Below are 14,259 nucleotides of genomic sequence, written 5' to 3'. Positions count from 1 at the left end.
GCATTTGGTTTACTGACGAAGCTTATTTTTACCTGGACGGCTTCGTCAATAAACAGAACTGGCGCATATGGGGAACCGAAAAGCCCCATGTTGCAGTCCCATCGTCCCTGCATCCTCAAAAAGTACTGGTCTGGGCCGCCATTTCTTCCAAAGGAATCATTGGCCCATTTTTCAGATCCGAAACGATTACTGCATCACGCTATCTGGACATTCTTCGTGAATTTGTGGCGGTACAAACTGCCTTAGACGACACTGCGAACACCTCGTGGTTTATGCAAGATGGTGCCCGGCCACATCGCACGGCCGACGTCTTTAATTTCCTGAATGAATATTTCGATGATCGTGTGATTGCTTTGGGCTATCCGAAACATACAGGAGGCGGCGTGGATTGGCCTCCCTATTCGCCAGACATGAACCCCTGTGACTTCTTTCTGTGGGGACACGTGAAAGACCAGGTGTACCGCCAGAATCCAGAAACAATTGAACAGCTGAAGCAGTACATCTCATCTGCATGTGAAGCCATTCCGCCAGACACGTTGTCAAAGGTTTCGGGTAATTTCATTCAGAGACTACGCCATATTATTGCTACGCATGGTGGATATGTGGAAAATATCGTACTATAGAGTTTCCCAGACCGCAGTGCCATCTACTGTTGAAAATTGTTACTACTGTAATTTCGAAAGTTTGTCCGCCTGAAAATGTACTGGTGTCCCAAGCATACTGCAACAAACGGTGTATTTCTATCGCTGCTCGTTTAGTTTGTATTGCCGTTTCAAATATACCGGTCATTTTTGAAACACCCTGTAGTTGCAGCATGATGGGGCGCGCGCACATGACAGTCGTGCTGTAGGCGGATACTTAAATGAACTCTTCGAAGGCCGGGTAATTTGCAGAGGTGCTCGTAGGACGTGACCCCCGCGATCTCCAGACCTGACGCCACCTGACTTTTTCCTGTGGGGATTCTTCAAGGTTCTAGTCTATCGACCCGGACGCGAACCACCTAGAAACGAAGAGGAATTAATGGATCGCGTTCAACATGCCGCCAATCACATCGCAGCAATGCCAGGTGGCTTTGAAAGAGTTCGGCAAAACACCATCCAACGTTACCGAGCTTGTGTCGCGTCAGAGCGTCGCCAGTTCAAGCACCTGCTTTAAGTAAATGGTGGCCCTTTTCAGGGCCGCCACAATTTGTAAAAGACTTCCTGTACGCGCACTAACAGTTGTAGACGGATTTGATCCCGGTACGTCTTATCATGAAACTACAATGCATGTGTCGGGACCGCGATGGATTCGACGCCAGAGTGAAAGGCTGGCGCGCTACCACCGAGCGTGCGGCATCCAGGGTTAAAATTTCGGCCAAATGTTCTTTTAACCTAGGGAACAGGTGATAGTCACTGGGAGCTAATTCAGGACTATAGGGTGGGTGGGTGATTATGTTCCACTGAAACTGTTTGCCGGGCGATGTGTGGGCGAGTGTTGTCACGGAGAATGTGTACGCCATTGCTCAGCATTCCTCTTCTCCGGTTCTGAATTGCCCGTTTGAGTTTTCTCAGAGTCTCACAGTACCTGTCAGCCTTAATTGTGGTCCCAGCGATTCAGCTCCGACGACGAGGTGAAAGAAGAAGTTCGTAACTTTCTGAACAGCATGGCGGCGAGCTGGTATGACATGGGCATACAAAAACTGCCTCAGCGTCTACAAAAATGCATCGACAGGAATGGTGATTATGTCGAAAAATAGCTAAATGTTCAAGCTGTAAACTGATGTAAACAATTGCAGACATAAACAGTTCTATGTACTTATAAAAAAATAGGAGACCTTACTTTTGGGATTACCCTCGTATACAGGGCTATTACAAATGATTGAAGCGATTTCATAAATTCACTGTAGCTCCATTCATTGACATATGGTCACGACACACTACAGATACGTAGAAAAACTCATAAAGTTTTGTTCGGCTGAAGCCGCACTTCCGGTTTCTTAAACAGGAGATTGGAAAACCGATGGATCGGTCGTGGTGGAGATCATGATCAGCAATTCATTTCATGGCCTCCACGCTCTCCCGACTTAACCCCATGCGATTTCTTTCTGTGGGGTTATGTGAAAGATTCAGTGTTTAAACCTCCTCTACCAAGAAACGTGCCAGAACTGCGAGCTCGCATCAACGATGCTTTCGAACTCATTGATGGGGACATGCTGCGCCCAGTGTGGGAGGAACTTGATTATCGGCTTGATGTTCGGCCGAATCACTAAAAGGGCACATATCGAACATTTGTGAATGCCTAAAAAAACTTTTTGAGTTTTTGTATGTGTGTGCAAAGCATTGTGAAAATATCTCAAATAATAAAGTTATTGTAGAGCTGTGAAATCGCTTCAATCATTTGTAATAACCCTGTATATTACAATGTACAGCTTATGTCTGTCCAACTGTTTATTAGAGCACCGTGTAAATATTTGAAGTAAATAGGTGGAGAACTTTTCGAGATTTTTGGTACTAATGTTAAGCAACGACTTATCTTTATATTTGTAGTAGCACAGATGGGAGCGTTCTAGGATTTTCCCTTAATTCTTTCGCTTGCTGCACACTTAGGATCTCGGACTAAACTGTACATCTGCCGTCTTAGTATTGGTCGGAGGAGCCGCGTCTCTGGTTGGAGAAGGCGAGGGCGTACCACCGCCGAGGCGACCGCTGTCCAGCACTCTGGACGACGGCGGCTCCGCCTTCACTCCAGTGTGCCGCCCGCTCAGCGGGTTGCGCCTGATGCAGTCCTACCGCTGGCATTACCGGAGCCGCTTCCACGCTGTCGGCAAATTGAGAGTGCGACACAGAAAACGGCCCGTCGACGGCCGCACGAGGTGGTAACGCGGCCGTGCGCTTGGGCAACGCCGCAGAGCTGCGGACGAGCGCCTGGCAGCTGCGGGGACGGCGCTATACGGGCCGATCAGACCAGTGCGTGGCAGCGTGGCCATTTAGGTTGGGTTGGGTTGTTTTTGGGGAAGGAGACCAGACAGCGAGATCATGGGTGTCATCGGATTAGGGAAGGACGGGGAAGGAAGTCGGCCGTGCCCTTTCGCAGGAACCATGTCGGCATTTGCCTGGAGCGATTTAGGAAAAATCACGGAAAACCTAAATCAGGATGGCCGCACGCGGGATTGAACCGTCGTCCTCCCGAATGCGAGTCCAGTGTGCTGACCACTGCGCGGCCATTTAGGGTTTCCGTACTGTAGTAGGGACACACCGATACTGAGGTAGCGAGCCCACACACCGCCATTGTCAACTGTGTGTACGGTAGTGGAGACCAGTGTAAAGGCAGCGCTCCTATGAAAATGATAGATACCGGTAGCTCCTTTCCTAACACAAAAAGGCGCGCGCATTTCCTAGATGGAAACTGGTATAAACTTACCCACTGTCCTGTTGTGTTATTGCATTGTTAGTATGAGGGGCATTCAAATGAAACCCGGTCACTAGTGTGAAGTAACGGTAACGATGTTATTAACTCAAAAATGTAGTTATACACAGTACACATACACAAAAATTGTCGCCAAAACTGTTGGCAGATTCATCCCATAGTGACACTAACCGGTCGATTCCATCCTCGAAGAAGCTAGAAGACTGCTGTCGGATCCAGTCCTGGACCCATGCACACAATTCGTCGTTCGTTGCGAATCGATGTCCGTGAATAGTTTGTTTTAGAGGTCCAAACACATGAAAGTCATACAGTGAAAGGTCGGGACTGTACGGAGGATGATCCAGCGTTTCCCACCGAAACTGCTCTAATGTCGCCTTCGCCGCATTGGCCGTGTGTGGGTCAGTGTTATCATGCAAGAGGATAACGCCATTGGACAACATGCCTCTGCGTTTCGATTTGATGGCTCGTCTAAGTTTCTGTAAAATGGCTTGTTAACGCTGAGCGTTGGTGGTGGTTCCTCGTTCCAGGACCTCGACAATCAGTGGGCCTTTTGGTAAAAAAAAGAACGATATAATGACCTTACTAGAACTGGTGTGAACGGCCTTTGATTTCTTTGGAGGTGGTGAGGTCGCATGTTTCAACTGCTTGCTCTGACGCTTGCTTTTCGGTTCAGTATGGTGACACCTCTAACGTCACCTGTGACAATACGCGACAGAAAGCTGTATTTCTCCTCATGATAACGCTGCAGATGACTCAAAGACAGCGCCGTTCGAGTATTGCGCTGTTCGGTGGTCAGTTGGTGGGAAACCCACTGCGCACAGATTTTTCAACACTTCAAGTACCGAGTAACCAGTGGATCTCGTCCACGGTGATTCTGCGGTTGTCCAAGACTAAAACATTCACCTCAGCAACCATTACCTGTGTGATGACACGATGAGCCTGCCCAGTACGAACATCGTCTTCCACTCACTCGCGCCCCTCAAAGAATCGTTTGCACCATTCCACTTGAAGGACACACTGCCTTCATCCGTCGATACATTTCACGACCTCCAACTAACTCCGCCACCAAAAGTCGAATCACTCCTCGTTGTTCCTGCTTGCTTGCCTGCATGTTCGGTATTGGACGATAACTTGCGTAATCGCCTTCTCTTCGGCGTGAAATCACACTGGCGCTATCCAACATCAAACAGTGCACACGCGTCGGTCTCTCTGCCAATAGATGGCGCTATCATACCAGCAGTTACGTGGCGCCACCTCACGTGTAAGGCAAAGGTAGACACACTGACCATGTTTCATTTGAAAGAACCTCATACTTTTACCAGCCTCCGTTCTTCCTAATTACCTCAAAAATTCTCTTCAGCATTGATTTTGTAAGAATTTGCAGTTGTTCCACCAAACCTGTCGCCCATTCTTCTCGCATCGCTCTTTTCAGCTCACAGACGGCCTCAAATTGCCTTCCATTGCGATAAACACACCTTTCACGTATTCCAGAAAAGGATTTCGACGGGATTCAAGTCCCATCTAAGTACAGGCCAGGGCAAGAAATCGATATCTTTATATCTTATGACAGAAACGCGCAAAAATGCATTATCTTGTTGAAAGATTAGACTTTCGTCCTCTAGGGTCTCAGCATTTTAATCGGTTATATCACTATAATGTCTCACTGTGCATGTTAGAGTTCATTCTAGAGCTTAGCCAAACAGTTCGTGATTCAACTTTGGCGCAGCCGGTTGCCCAAATTATAAAACTTCCAGCACCAAAATTTCTGCTCATTCTTACATGTCAGGTCAGTTCTGAGGTCAATGATATTGAAATCCATTCGGACCATCTAAACTACTTCGCATTACTGAAGGTCACTTCATCCTATTCCCAAGTCCATGACATATGTTTTTGAGCAAACTCCAGTCTAGCCTGTTTATGTTAGGGTGTTAGAGCACGTTTCTGCTGTCGTTTCTTCAATTCGACAAGTTTGTCATCTGACAAAATTCGTCGTACTCGTCTAGCAGCTTCTGGCCACTGTAAATCAACAACAAGTGGAAAAGGATAACGATTTGTGGCCCTAGCTCCGCGAAAGATGCCTGAGATAATTTTCTACTTTGCCCATATTTTACGTTCTGTCCATATGGTGCACCCAGTCTAACGCAGTTATCTATCACTGTAGCTGAACAATTCAGATTCTTAGCAATTTGACGAGCAGAGAGTCCCATCTCTTTGTACGCACAGATTTTTTGTATTTTCATCACGAGATAACTGTTTTCCGCTTAGCAGTGCAACACGCACTGTCTCACTAATGGTTTCTACTTCCTGTCAGCGGTACAGGCACTTACGCACACACTAACACCACACAGAACCGACTGCCTTTAAACCGAGTTCCACCCTCTACCACCCATATCGTTGATGACTTTTTATACACTGTACTACTGACATCAAATGCGATGCCGCTTGACAGCGCTTGTCAGTTTGCTGGTTCCCATACAATTACATACACGCCGTAAACACTTATCCCAGCCGACAATGTTAATTTTTCTACAAATATCTGAGCCGCTATGCTCATTTCAACTACTTTATTGTTTCATTGCGTCGTGGTTTACAGGTCGAGTCAGAAAGTAACGCATACTACTTTTTTTCTCCTTCTGTTAAGTTAGTAATGTAGTAATCATGAATGCTCCTTGTACACCCCACTGCTGTAAAAGCGCCCTGCATCATCAGATGGCGGCAGTCTATAAGTTTAGAAAACCCCCGACATCGAAGTACGTATAAGACAGCGCTCTGTTATCGTAGAAAGTGAAACGCCCAATGGCATTCATGAATGGCTGAAGAAGGTGCGTGGAAATGCTGCGTTAGACGATGCGTTCGCCGCTGTGCAGAAGCTGACGGGCGAACGCAGTCGGCTGATGGAGGGCGGACCGGCCGGTGACGTTCGTAGAATCCGATTCTGGTTATTGTTTTGGAGACAGGGTGCACAACGAATTGTCCAACACGTGAAAACCCTCTAGAAGTTAAAAGCTCGTCTTCAGCGAGTTCGTTCTCGAAAAGTTGCTGCGAATTTTCTGTTTTTGCTCGACAATGCATCAGACCACACACCAGTCACTTCAGCACTCGCGAAATTGCAAAAATTGGTAGGAAAGCCTTGCCCCATGCGGCATACACCTTTTGAAGACGGGCAGACCTCGAAAAAAAAAATCTGAGATCAGTAACTGAGGAAGCAGGCCCTCGATTTTTACCGGATAGGTACACATGCTCTTGTTTCAAGTTAGAAAAAAGAAAAAACTGTCGAGAAAGATGGCAATTATATTGGAAAGTGACAAATCAATCGTGAATATTGTTCTTGCTATTCTATGTATGTGCCATTTACTTTACTTTTAAAATAAAAATAAAATAATAGGGGTCATTACTTTCCGTTTGACCCTCCTAATTACTTCACTGAAATTTCACAATTACACTTCTACTTTCGGGAGTATGACTCTGTACGTAATACATCTGTTAATGTATGTTGGTTCAAGCAGACGTTTAACTTAGTACCACATAATAACATTCGAACATCGATTGTACTCAAATACAGAGTTTCACAGATAAAGTACCTTGATGTGAATCTTCAGGTTTTGGATGCTCAAAGACTGTTCCAGTGAGGTTAGGGTGTGCAGCCGCAAGAATTCTCCTTCTTCTTCTAATATTTCGGCCGTATAACGCTCAGCCATCTTCAGAGTGAGCCGAAAGACTGCCACTCCAGCGCTCGCTGCGTCCCTTTATACTCGTGTACCGCGCAACTGCCATGCGGCCACAGATGCAAATGCGCCACAGACGTTGGTTGGTGGCAGAGACGTGCACAAAGCGCGAGTACATCTATGACTCCGCAGTCGATCTGTGTTGGCATGTCGATATATCATTGTGAGCTGCACTGTGACGGCGTCTTTGCGAGATTATTACAGCCAGTGCCGGATTCCATGATTTATCAAGGTTGAAATCACTATGCCTATTAATTAAATTCGGCGTCAAGCGAATTTCAATTGCCTCCTTGACTATCTAGTCCCAAAAAGATGATGTAGTTGCCAAAATTTCGACGTTGTCATACAACATACTGTGACCAGTGTCAATACAGTGTTCTGCCACTGCTGACTTGTCAGGTTGTAAAAGTCGTGTGTACCTCCGGTGTTCTGTACATCTTTCTGGGACAGTACGAGTCGTTTGTCCAATGTAATAAAGGCCACATTCACATGGAATTTTGTAAACTCCAGATTTTCGGAGCAGCAAATCATCTTTGACGGAGCCCACGAGTACAGCTGTCTTGGGTGGAGGACGAAAAATCACTTTTACTTTGTGTCTGCTGAGAATCCACCCTATTTTTGATGAGAGGCTAACTACATATGGCAGGAAAGCCATAGATTTAAAGGTTTCTTCGTCTTCTTCTGATTTCGTTGTGGTCTCTTTGGGTTTCATTTTCAGTGCCTTCTGTATTTGCTGTGGGGAGTACCCATTGTCTTCAAACACTCTTTGTAAGTGGGAAAGTTCATCTTGCAGACTGCTTTCGTCAGAAATAATATGCGCTCTGTGGGTCAAAGTTCGGAGAACACTCATCGTCTGGGCAGGATGGTGGCAGCTATTTGCACGTAAATACAAATCCATGTGCGTCGGCTTCCGATACACTTCATGTCCCAAAGTGCCATCCTCTCTGCGACGAACCAGAACATCCAAGAATGGAAGGCATCCCTCCTTTTCGATTTCCATTGTGAACTTTATTTGATCGTGGAGGGAGTTCAGATGTCTTAAGAAGTCTTGCAAGTTGTCTTCACCATGGGGCCAAACTACAAAGGTGTCATCAACATACCTCCAGAATACCGTGGGTTTCAAGTCAGCAGATTCAAGCGCCTTCTCCTCGAAGTCTTCCATAAATAAATTGGCCACCTGAGGGGATAAGGGACTACCCATGGCGACTCCGTCCGTCTGTTCAAAAAATCCGTTGTTAAATAAGAAGTATGTAGAGGTCAGAACATGTTTGAATAAAGTTGAAATCTCTTTGTCAAAACTTCTTTCAGTAAGTTGTAGAGATTCTGGAATGAGAAACTTTGTGAATGAAGACACCACATCGAAACTAACTACACTACTGGCCATTAAAATTGCTACACCAAGAAGAAATGCAGATGATAAACGAGTATTCATTGGACAAATATATTATACTAGAACTGACATGTGATTACATTTTCACGCAATTTGGGAGCATAGATCCTGAGAAATCAGTACCAAGAACAACCACCTCTGGCCGTAATAACGGCCTTGATACACCTGGGCATTGAGTCAAACAGAGCTTGGATGGCGTGTACAGGTGCAGCTGCCCATGCAGCTTCAACACGATACCACAGTTCATCAAGAGTAGTGACTGGCATATTGTGACGAGCCAGTTGCTCTGCCACCATTGACCAGATGTTTCCAATTGTTGAGAGATCTGGAGAATGTGCTGGCCAGGGCAGCAGTCGAACACTTTCTGTATCCAGAAAGGCCCGTACAGGACCTGCAACATACGGTCGTCCATTATCCTGCTGAAATGTAGGGTTTCGCAGGGATCGAATGAAAGGTAGAGCCACGGGACGTAACAAATCTCAAATGTAACGTCCACTGTTGAAAGTGCCGTCAATGCGAACAAGAGGTGACCGAGACGTGTAACCAAGGCACCCCATTCCATCACGCCGGGTGATACACCAGTATGGCGATGACGAATACTCGCTTCCAATGTGCGTTCAGCGCGATGCCGCCTAACACGGATGCGGCCATCATGATGCTGGAAACAGAACCTGTATTCATCCGAAAAAATGACATTTTCCCATTCGTGCACCCAGGTTCGTCGTTGAGTACACCATCGCAGGCACTCCTGTTTGTGATGCAGCGTCAAGGGTAACCGCAGCCACGGTCTCCGAGCTGATAGTCATGCTGGTGCAAACGTCGTCGAACTGTTCGTGCAGATGGTTGTTGTCTTGCAAACGTCCCCATGTGTTGACTCACGGACCGAGACGTGGCTGCACGATCCGTTACAGCCATGCGGATAAGATGCCTGTCATCTCGACTGCTAGTGATACGAGGCCGTTGGGTTAGACCACGGCGTTCCGTATTACCCTCCTGAACCCACCGATTCCATATTCTGCTAACTGTCATTGGATCTCGACCAACGCGAGCAACAATGCCGCGATACGATAAACCTCAATAGCGATAGGCTACAATCCGTCCTTTATCAAAGTCGGAAACGTGATGGTACGCATTTCTCCTCCCTACACGAGGCATCACAACAACGTTTCTCCAGGCAACGCCGGTCAACTGCTATTTGTGTATGACAAATCGGTTGGAAACTTTCCTCATGTCAGCACGTTGTAGGTGTCGCCACCGGTGCCAACCTTGTGTGAATGCTCTGAAAAGCTAATCATTTGCATATCACAGCATTTTCTTCCTGTCGGTTAAATTTCACGTCTGTAGCACGTCATCTCCGTGATGTAGCAAGTTTATTGGCCAGTAGTGTAATATATCAGAAAGGTTCATTTTCAATGATTTCAGTTTACTAATGAAATCAGCAGAGTTTCTTATGTGGTGAACACATTTTCCCACAAGAGGCCTCAACAACCATGCCAGGTGTTTAGCAACGTCATAGGTCTGAGATCCTATGTTACTCACTATGGGGCGGAGAGGAATATCTTTCTTGTGAACCTTTCAAAGTCCATAAAATCTAGGAGGCACCGCTCCACTTGATTTCAATTTCGTCACAACCTGTCATGGGAAGGGAGAGTCATTCAGAAGCGAAGCAGTTTTCTTCGCCACTCGATTAGTGGGATCCCTGCTGATTATCCGGTACATGCTGTCACTCAATAAATTGTACATTTTACCATGGTATTCGTCCCGTGACAATAAAACCATAGCATTACCTTTATCCGCTGGGAGTACCACCGTCTGAGTATGCAGGCGAAGCTGAAACGTCCCCTTAGAACAATTATACAAGACTGTGCTTAAACTGACACACAATATTTTTAGCGCAACGCAATCTGACTATCAAAGATCCCTGCAAAAGAATGGCCCTGAGTAACATTAAACTATACCTTTCAGAAATCACTTACCTCACAAAAATCTTCGTTACTCGAACTACTGCAATACAGCGAGCGCCACTACTGCCAGCTAAATAAAAGATTCAAACTACGGAAGGCACTAACTACTGATAGGGATAGTTAGCAAATGAAAGATATTAATAGAGAACAAACAATGTATTTACCTTAATAGTCATAATATATATAGCAGTTCATGACAAATTACAAAACTCCGCCATGTCTCTCCCCACATCCACCACTACTGGCGGCTCACCTCCAACTGCGCAACGCTGCGCGCTGTTCATATCCAGCTGCCGCTGCCCAACACTACAATGGCAGACAACAATGCAAACTAGCCACAGACTGCACACAGCACAGCCAGTGATTTTCATATAGAGCGCTACGTAACGTTGCCAATAAGAAAACATAAACAGCCTACTTACATAAAGAAAACATAAACAGCCTACTTACAAAGCTTACGTAGTGCAGCCTTCTTTGCGACAGATAAATTGCTCGTCTGTGGGCGAGCCTTCATAATTGCACGGAATGTTTCACGTCTTATTTCCTCTGCTGAATCCAAGGGAAGTGGTCTAATTGCTTCTTCAATGGCACTAATAAACGAAGGTAATGGCAGAACCTGTGGCGTGGGTGCAAAATTCAGTCCCTTACTCAAGACCATCATCGTAGCCTCGTTCAGATCTCTGCCTGTCATATTAATGACAGGGTGTCGAATAACAGTTTCTCGCTGCGATGTCGTCTTAAATCGACTAAATTTTGCAGTCTGTCTGGATGTGTCCACCTCACGAATCCAGTCTAATTTGGCCCAAGTTGTACCATCAATCCAATTCCAAGAATCATAGGGTATCACCACAGACATCTTCAGGTGCAGGCGATAAAGTTCTTCACAAACCAGATTTAATTTTCGGCGAGTGGTACAACACATACTTCTCTCTGTTTCAAAATCGTTTTCACTCTGTTTTAGACTTCTCTCTGTTTCAAAATCGTTTTCACTCTGTTTTAGACTTTCTAGCAAAGGTACTTTTCTCGTTACTTCGGCCTCCTTACAATATCTGTTACCACCATTATTTACACTCCAATATCCCAAGTAATTTCCTCTAATGCCATACAAATACTTGATTAAGGTGAGCTCACGAAGTTTTGCAATGGCACGTGGCTAACATTGAACCCTTCTGGGAACTGGAAGAAAACCATACGCGAGTAGCGGTTGCTGTGAAAGGAGCGATACCTACCAGTGAGCTGGGCCGACAAATATCTCGTGGTCAGACCGCCATGACGCCGCCTACAGTCTCGACGTTTGGAAACGCAGTCCATTCTGTGACAGACGGGCTTGCAGCATTTAACACAAATCTAATTCTGGATAAACTGTCGTGGTTACACCTAAAGGATCTGAGGGCGAGAACCCACAAAACGCTTAATATCCTGAATCGCCTCAGTCACAGGTCTTGGGGAGTGGACAGGGCTCATCTACTCCAGTTTTATAGCTCCCCACGGATAATACTGTCCCCGGCGGACTGCGTTCGTGGCGCGGTTCATTTTTCGCGGAAACGATCCATCACCTGAACGAGGTGCAACGAGAAATGTGGTTCATTCGATCAGGAGACACCTTTCCATTGATCAACATTCCAATGTCGATCGTCCAGTGCCCACTCCAAACGTCAACATAGGGCCCGTCTGCTGCAAAGGCACACAAAAATGGTTCAAATGGCTCTGAGCACTATGGGACTTGACATCTGAGGTCATCAGTCCCCTAGAACATACAACTACTTAAACCTAACTAACCTAAGGGTATCACACACATCCATTCGCGAGGCAGGATTCGAGCCTGCGACCGTAGCAGCAACGCGGTTCCAGACTGAAGCGCCTAGAACCGCTCTGCCAGAGGCACACATTTAATCTGATTTTCTCGTTGTGCGTTGAACATTTTGTCCCCTACTTGTAGTTCCCCGTCCTCAAACACTTTCCATGGATGCTCACGACTCCAGTGCGCGAACAGACGAATAGCTTCGCCTTTTGTGATGTGCTAGATGACAGGCGCAGGGCCGTAGCCATCTGCCCTTTGAAATTTTCCGAAGATAAAAACTGTTTGCCGGACCGATACTCGACCTCAGGACCTTTGCCCTCCGAGGAGCAAATGCTCACCAAATGAGCTACCCGATCACGACTCTTGAGCCTCCTTAGACCTTCTCTTCCACCAGTAACTCATCTTCTGCCTCGCACCCTTGACAGGAACTCTCCTGCACTCCGCTACAGAGTCAAAAATTTCATTCTGAAAACATCCCCCAAGCTGTGGCTAAGCCAAGTTTCTGCAATATCCTTTCGTCCAGGAGTGCTAGTTCTGAAAGGTACGCAGGAGAGCTTCTGTGAAGTTGCGAGGGTAGGAGACGAGGTACTGACAGAATTAGAATTGTGAGGACGGATTCTGTGTCGTGCTTGGGTAGCTCAGACGGTAGAGCACTTGCCGGCGGACCGAGCGAGGTGGCATAATGGTTAGCACACTGAGCTCGTATTCGGGAGGACGACGGTTCAATCCCGCGTCCGGACATCTTGATTTGGGTTTTCCGCGATCTCCCTAAATCGCTCCAGGAAAATGCCGGGATGGTTCCTTCGTAAGGGCGCGGCCGATTTTCTTCCCCGTTCTTCCCTAATCCGATGAGACCGATGACCTCGCTGTTTGGTCTGTTTCCCCAACACAGTTCAACTTGCTGGCGAAAGGCAGAGGTCCAGACTTCGAGTGTCCATCGAACGCACAGTTTTAATCTGCCAGGAGGTTTCATATCAGCGTACGCTCAGCTGCAGAGTGAAAATCTCATTCTGGTAATCTGTCGAATTCGCCAGTGTCAGTCGACTTCCCCTCTTGCGGTCTGCATCGTCTCTGGAGTCACTCCCCATGCCTGTCCGCACCGATTCTGTAGTTTCATTACCGCGTCACAAGTGTGTGTGTGTATGTGTGTTTTACAAAGTATGTGTTTCGGCCATGCCAGAAAACATGCTCCATAAATGAGGTGTCCGCATCAGAGTGCTTTTATTATTCGCGCAGTCGCCTGCGTGTGCGCTGCACACTGCTGCGACTGATTTCTGCGAGCTTTCGCCGGCCTCGAGAGCCCACTGACTAGACATTGCTTCGAAACACTTCTGTGGCATTTCCGAAGCCTTGCCACGCTCAGCTGGGGCCCGCAGTTACCAGCCTGAAGTGACTGACGTCCGCAGCAGTCTCTAGTTCTGTAGCCCAGGGTACCTGGACCTCCGTCAATGCAAGTGACGTCAGCCGGTGTCTGACGTGCCGGCTGCGGCAGCGCCGCAGGTGAGCGCTCCTCGGCGACGAGGTGGGCTCGTAAGGCACCGCTCACCATGGAAACCTGTCCCTCGCCGGCGCATCTCCGCCGCTCGCCTCACGGTGTGGTGTGGGGAGGCGGGCATGCCGCACCCTCCCGCATCTGCAAGTCTCAGTCCGTCACTTCCTCCTTTCTCCAACACACACACGACTTCTCGAAACTAATAACACTTGTCGCGACTCAAGCGCCACACTATACAGCAACTATTTGCTTCTGTTGCTTAGCCTACGACGATCTTCCGTGTTCTGTTAATAGAGGTGACTATGAAATGATAAAATATTCTGCTGTGGTATTAACGCGGAAGTAATTGTTGACAGAATGGGGTACCTTCAGTCAAAGTGCTTTTACGGTGTAGATAGAAGAAGAAACAGGAATCGACTTACAAGGGAAACGGGATCCAGTATTACAATCAGAATTTAAGAGAGCTTTGGAGGACTTAA

General features: G+C 46.9%; 1 pseudogene; it reads left to right on the top strand.

Moving 5' to 3' along the window:
- Positions 1-14,259, top strand: part of LOC126176657 (integrator complex subunit 14-like) — a 57,732-nt pseudogene that overhangs the window by 30,120 nt on the left and 13,353 nt on the right.

Source organism: Schistocerca cancellata, chromosome 3 (genome assembly GCF_023864275.1).
Source record: "Schistocerca cancellata isolate TAMUIC-IGC-003103 chromosome 3, iqSchCanc2.1, whole genome shotgun sequence".
Lineage (NCBI taxonomy): Eukaryota > Metazoa > Arthropoda > Insecta > Orthoptera > Acrididae > Schistocerca > Schistocerca cancellata.
Note: the sequence above shows the minus strand (reverse complement) of the source record. Positions and strands in the feature narration are given on the sequence as shown.